Genomic DNA, 7,145 nt, shown 5'->3' on the forward strand with positions numbered 1-7,145 from the left:
CACAAATGGATAATGGTGCCCAACGTTTTAAGGAGCCAAGGTAAGGACCTTGAATGATGATCCCAGTGAACTCAGGATAGAAAACACCCTAATGAGCTCTCATTACTGGTTATCTGTCTCCTGGCAGGGAGGTGGTATGAGGCATTCCTTCACTTACCTGTGGATCATGGGGAGGTCTAAAGTGTCTACATCAGAGTAGCAGAGGGAAGGGTGCCAAGGCTCCGCCAGGACTTGACGTGATAATACTGAAGTAGAACTTAGAAAACCCCACTGCTGGTACCTGCTGTAACCTCAGTAAATCCAAAGCAGGGCTGAGAGGATGCAGAGGAAAAGTAAAGCCTCTGTTCTTCCTCTGTGGGATTCTGTGGGAACAGGCTGAGCAGGAAAACAGGAGCCTTGTGGGTTCCTAGAGCAGTGTCCTCAAGGACACCTGCAGAGGTGGCCTTTGATTAAGCCAAGGTAGAGTCTCCCTGTTTTAAGGTGCTCATGTCACCTCATTCTCCATCCTCCAGGTGCCCCAATCTCCTGTGTATTGGCCCAGACTCCTGCCTCTGGTCCCTGACCACAGCCATCATGCCTTGTGGGCAGAAGAGTAAGCACTGTGCTCGTGAGAAACGTCACCAGGCCCGAGTTGAGACCCAGGGTCTTCATGATCAGGCTACCACATCTAGGGGAGAAGAGACCACCTCCTCTTCCCCTCCTGATTCAGAGAGCACTCCCTCAAGCTCGTCTGCTGCTGACACCGCCACGGAGCCTCAGGGAGCCCAAGGCACCACCAGTGCTGCTGCAGGTGCTATATGTAAAAGATCTGGTGTTGGTGGCATAGCACGCTCAAGATCTGCAGTGCGTGGCACAGCACGCTCCAGATCTGGTGTAGGTGCCGAGGGCCAAGTTCAGGAAGCTGAAAATTCCTCCCAAGCCTCAGCTGCTGCTGCGAGCTCTCACACAGATCTTCTGACCAGGACGGCAGAGATATTGGTGCAGTACCTGCTGTTTAAGTATAAGATGAGGGAGCTCATTAAGAGGTCCAAAATGCTGCAGGAAATCAATAGAAGGTACAAGGAACAATTCCCTGAGATCCTTAGAAGGGCCTCCGAGCACATGGAGATGGTGTTTGGCCTGGTGCTGAAGGAAGTCAGGCCCAACAGTCACTGCTATACCCTGGTGAGCCACCTAGATCTCAGTGACAGTGAGTCTTTGAGAGGTGACCGGGGGCTACCGAAGAATGGTCTTCTGATGCCTCTGCTGGGTGTCATCTACCTGAATGGCAACCACGCCCCTGAGGAGAAGATCTGGAAGTTCCTGAATATGCTGGGCATCTATGATGGAAGAAGTCACTTCATCTTTGGAGAGCCCAGGAAGCTCATCACAGAAGATCTGGTGCGGGAAGAGTACCTGGAGTACCGCCAGATGCCCGGCAGCGATCCCCCTCGCTGTGAGTTCCTGTGAGGTCCTAAAGCGCTCACAGAAACCAGCAAGAAGAAAGTCCTGCAGTTCCTGGCCAAGGTCAAGGATTCGGTCCATCCTGCCTTGCAGCAGCATATGAAGAGGCTTGGAGAGAGGAAGTAGAGAGCACCGGAGCCAGAGGTGCAGCCAGGGCTGACACTTCTGCCTCAATCAGGCCTGGCACTGCTGCCTCAGCCGCTGCTGGCCCTTCTGCTTTGGCCAGGCCTGGCACTGCTGCCTCAACCTCTGCTGGCACTTCTGCCTCAATCAGGCCTGGCACTGCTGCCTCAGCCAGCGCTGGCCCTTCTGCTTCGGCCACTGTGCACCCCAGGGCCGCATCCAACCGCTCATCTCGCCCCTAGTGTGATCTGAAGCCTGTTGTTCACTTTGTGGCTGGAGAAGCCAGTCAACCTGTGTTCCTGATATGCATCAATAACTTGTTGACTTTATTTCCCCCAATTTTCAGTTGTTAAAACTTTTCAACAGAAAGGTCATTTAGAGTCATGATATAAGTATATGAATAACATGGGTCACACACACTTTGCTGTTTGTCAAATTTAGGAGTAAGAATTTTGTTTTCTCAAATAAATATTGGAATTCCTCACATCACTATTGTGATCCAGGATGAGAATATCATCACTTTAAGATGAGACTGTCCTTAGAAATATGAAAGACACCACACTAATAGAGGCTCAGAACCTTGATACCTTGTTAGGGAGATAGCTGAAATTTCTTCAGTTTTTGGCTGGCTTTACTCTCTGCTTAGTCTCCCTTTTTGTAAATGTAAAAGACACTTGCCTCTGCTTATGGTTTATGGTTTTCAAGAATGTTTGAGAATATAAATTATAGCAAATGATTTATTCGTGGCTCTTCTTTTACACAAACGTTGACAATCTGCTCTTAAGAAGTCTTCATGCTTCTACTGGTGATGTTTGTCAAAAAAAGTCCTAGCCTCTGTCCACTCATTATAGTTTCTCAGAGATGCTGTCATTGTATGGAAGAGGCTGAGATACTCTCTACTTCAGGAAGAACAAGAAAGAAGCAGGGTAAAGAGGGGTTGGAGAGAACATATTATTTTGGTTTCATTGCTAAGTGGAATTTTGGCTGATTGGGGAGGTTGGGTCTTTTGTTTTTTCCTGACTTGGAACACTGCATAGTTTCTGACATCTGATAGATTGAAAAAAGAATCCAGCTGATGTAACATCTGAGGTCAAGATAATCATAGTAATAACTGCTGTTGCTCCTAATTTCTCAATAGAACAGGTGACATGACAGAAGCTTTCCATAAATACTTATATTCCACCAATCTGACAAGAAAGGGCTTCTCAAACTTACTTCACAGGGGAGAGCCCAAGGCTCATAGAGTTACGGTTTGGTTTTGTGCTGAAATACATAGGGCTGGTAAATGACAGCTGTCAATAGACTCCTGCTCTACACTACTTTACCCACTCCAGTGTTCTTGCCTGGAGAATCCCAGGGACGGGGGAGCCTGGTGGGCTGCCGTCTATGGGGTCGCACAGAGTCAGACACGACTGAAGCGACTTAGCAGTAGCAGCTACAGTACTTTAGCACTCATACTGTTGTTCTCCTCACAACCTGAGACATACCCTTGTCTTTGTTCTTTAACAAGTCCTTTTAACATTTGACATTTCCTTTTCCTTATATATTTATCATTTATTTATTTATTAGGCTGTGCTGGATCTTACTTGCTGCACGTGTGGTCTAGTTCCCTGACCAGGGAGCGAACCTGGGCCCCCTGCATTGGGAGCCTGGAGTCCTAGCCATTGGACCACCAGGAAAGTCCCCACCCTGTATCTTTTATTTCAGTGCTTTTCTCAGTACTCCAAAATTTGTCCTAGGTGATAGAAAAGAATGCCCTTATGCTCAAGCTACTGGATTGAAATGTGTAGCCAGAGCAGTAAGAATACCAGATATACTTAACCAACGATATGTATCCCTTATTCATTACTCATAGATAAGTGAATGAAACAATATTCAGGGACAGTACAAGCATGTACATTGGCCATGTTAGATAACCTCTGAAGAGCAAGGAGTCTCCATATCATCCTTACAGCCTCTTGCCTGTGGAAAGTAAACCTATCAGAACAGAAATGACATGAGAATCTTCACCTGGCTGATGAGATAGATTGATCTACTTTTTTCTCCCTAAAGGACTGCCACCTGTCCTGGGACTCCCGCCTTGGACTATAGCTTCTCCATCTCCCGTCACTCCTGGGACAGGGACCCATTCTCTGTAGCACTGCAGAGCAAACATAGCTCAGGAGTTTGTAGACATGTGGAATTTCCCCAAAGACCTTTAATCCAAGACACAGAAAGCAAGATGAGGGCCCCAGGTAGGAGGATTGAGGAGAGCAACACCTAAGAATATGGGGGATGGTGGTCACTGGGACAGCATTCCCTTCTGATCTCAGACACAGAGGAATTCAGAACTGGTGGGCTTAGCCTATTAGCCTTAGCATAGCCTCACTTATTCTTCAGGTGTGTCAAACTCCCTTCACTGTGCCACTTAGGCCTGGTGACATGGTGAGTCCTACTCACTTCCTCCCAGAGGATCACATGGAGGTAAGGAACCTCATCCTGATCAAAGGGAGCAGTCAAAGCTCAGCAGAAGGATGATTTCCACGTTGTGCCAGAAGTCAAGGTAAGGACCCTGAATTCTTGAAAAGACCACTAGCCTCAAAACAGTGGGAGCAGAACATATTCCTTCCACTCCTATTAACCTCAGAAGACCATGGCCTGTGGTGGGCCTATGAGGCAAACTCCTCTTCTTCCTCAGGGATCAGGAAACTAGTGGCCTGGGTGGAGAAGCTTTAAGGCAAGTCAGGGAATGTTTCCAGTTGGGGAATATTTCCAGGTTCTTTCCAAGACAGTGAGGACAGCAAAGAATGTGGGAACACAAATACCAGGATGGCCACACAGTATGTTCCCTACTCTCAGCCTAGAAGGCCTCAGGCAGATTTACCAGGCCAAGGGGCCCTTCAGCTCTGACGGAGCAGTAGCAGGAAAGTTAAGGTTTGGTCTGATGGTGGTGTTCACATGTCAACAGAAGGGGCAGTCTTGAGCTTGGCTGAGAGTCAAATTTGGGACCCTGATTTGGGCCCCTGAGAGGAACCATCTGTCATTCCCATGGAGCTTGCCACAGCTTTCATTCTTGTGAGACTATGGGTAGGGGTGGCTAGATAAGGCCACTCTTATTTCCTCCTCCAGGCTCACAGGGAGGTATCGGTCTTACTATGAGAAGACAGGCCTCAGGTCAAGAAGGAAGGGATTCCCCAGGCCCCACCAGAAGTCAAATTGTGAAGCCCGAGTGGAGACTGAGGGGTCTATTCATCCCTGAATAGAAGGAACAAAGGAGAGTCCTGCCCTCCCCTTTGATGTCAGTTCTAGAAAGCTCAGGGGAAGACTGTCAGGCAAGGCTCTCCCTCACGTATTATACCAGGCCTTCTTCTTATACCAGGCCTTCTTCTTGTTGAATTGCTAAGTCATGTCTGACTCTATTGTGACTCCATGGACTGTAGGCCGCCAGGCTCCTTTGTCCATGGGATATTACAAGGAAGAATTCGAGGCTGGGTTGCCATTTCCTCCTCCAGGGGATCTTCCTGACCCAGAGACTGAGTCTGCATCTCCTGCAGCTCCTGTATCTCAGCAGATCCTTTCCTGCTGAGCCATCAGGGAAGCCCTATATCAGGCCTAAGGGAGGTGAGATCTTCGTTGCAAAGTATAGTCACCAGTCCTGAGAAGCGAGGGATATGGTCGGTGCCTGCCAGGCACTGTGGCAGATGCTTTACAGTTACCACCACATGCCAGCAGTCCTTCCAGACAGGGCTTGTCAAACTCCCTTCACAGTTAAAGAGCACGAGGCACTCTCAGAGAGTTTAATGAAGTGACAAACTTTTCCATGGCTGTTTAAGTGACAGGGATGGCCAAAAGCCCTTGATTTGAGTTAGTCTAAAGCTCACCCTCTCACTCCTGCAAGCCTGATCTGACCTTATGCCCTTAATTCCCTTTTTATTCTCATTACTGTGAAATGTATGAAGCATTAAGAAGAGGGACTCTCAGGTCCAACTATTATATTTTAGTACATAGCCAGAGCAATAATAATAATAATGCCAAACTAAATGTGACATATGAAGAGAGGAAAAAAGAGATAGTATTTGCTAACAATAGGATCATCTGTCCATACATATGAGGGTTCAGACATCTTAAAAGATCTGAACGTTTTAACTTTCAGATAAGCTTATAAGATCATAAGGGACTCAAGAAAATCTTCTCACAGCCATTCCTTTGTATAAAAAATATCTATTAGATCTAAAATATAAAGTTTATTTATTAGAACAGCGATTGTCTGAGAATTCTGGCTGAAGGAGAGAAGGGACAGGTTACCACGTTTTGTTTCTCTCACAGGTCTCTGCCTGGGCCCCCTTACTTATGCCATGGATTTCCTATCTCTTATCACTTCTAGGGCAGGGATTCCTTCTCTGCAAGGTCCACAGTAGAGAAAGTACTCAGGGCCTTTCAGCAATGTGGCATTTCCCAAGAAGGCTTTAATCAAAGGGGCAAGGGCCTTTAGGAAGACACCCATGCAACTGGACTGAAGAATGCAACACCCCAGAATATTAGGTGTAAGAAGGCTTCAGGCAGAACTCTCAAGCTGAACATCTCTTTTCTCTGTTGTCTCAGTACAGTTGTCAGGGACGTGAGACCTTTGGTCTAAGGAGGGCAATCTCAGGTCAGAGTAGGAATTGTCAAATATATATGTGAAGCCCCTTAAAAAGAAGTGAACGAAATAGCCACCCAGAACCACTGGGGTTCTGTAGTGTCCACTTGCTGCTGTCAGCCCTCGGAGGTCCTGAATTCCATCGTAGGATGAGGAAGAGAGAGGCCTTGAGAGCTGAGAAAGACAGAGCGCTACCACCATGGGCAGGGCACGTTCCAGAACCAAGTCTGCCAGCTCCTCCCACATAGTGACATCCAGGGCAGATCCTTCAACTTGAGGTTGAAAAGAGAAGTAAGTATTCCAAGTAATTGAGTGCCAAGGTGGATCTGAAGGGAACACATTTTATGCCTTGTTTTGTCCTTGCTTGACCTCAGTAACTGGGAAATGTATCTTTTTCTGTTTAGGGCTTTCTTTTTGGCACTATTGAAGTAGCCTTTTGTAATTGAAGGTTAATTTGACTTCCGTATTTGTGTTTATGAACAAAGTATATCCCATTTATTGCTGTATTTCAGTATAAGTACAAAGGTTTTTATATTGAGTCAGAAATCCTTGAATCTCCTTTTGTGGTTCAGAACAAGATGACAGGACAAGAGAATTGGGAGTTTTTTGCCAATGATAATGGACAGTGAGTGAAATTGTTCATATTGGGAAATATAAAAAAAAGGTCTTGTCTGTGTGGCATCTGCAGTACAGTGGAACAGGAATTCCCAGCCCCTGTTTCCCCTCAGCAACCGAGATCTTAAAAGTATATAAGTAGCAAAATAACCTTTATAGAAGGTCCAGAGTCCAATTAAGAAATTGCAGTACCACAGGTAAGCATACATCTTAGATCAGCTGCACTTGAAATGGGTAAGAACAACACACACACATACACACACACACACGCGCGCACTTATGGATCATGAATAGCACTATTCATCTATGATAAACAGTTTGTGTACTAAACTGTTATCTCAACAAA

The 7,145-nt window shown here is 46.5% G+C and overlaps 1 pseudogene; it reads left to right on the forward strand.

The window, feature by feature from the left end:
- Nucleotides 1-524: 524 nt before the first annotated feature.
- LOC113887794 lies at nt 525-2,237 on the forward strand (annotated as a pseudogene).
- The last annotated feature ends 4,908 nt before the right edge of the window (nt 2,238-7,145 follow it).

Source organism: Bos indicus x Bos taurus, chromosome X, assembly GCF_003369695.1.
Source record: "Bos indicus x Bos taurus breed Angus x Brahman F1 hybrid chromosome X, Bos_hybrid_MaternalHap_v2.0, whole genome shotgun sequence".
NCBI lineage: Eukaryota > Metazoa > Chordata > Mammalia > Artiodactyla > Bovidae > Bos > Bos indicus x Bos taurus.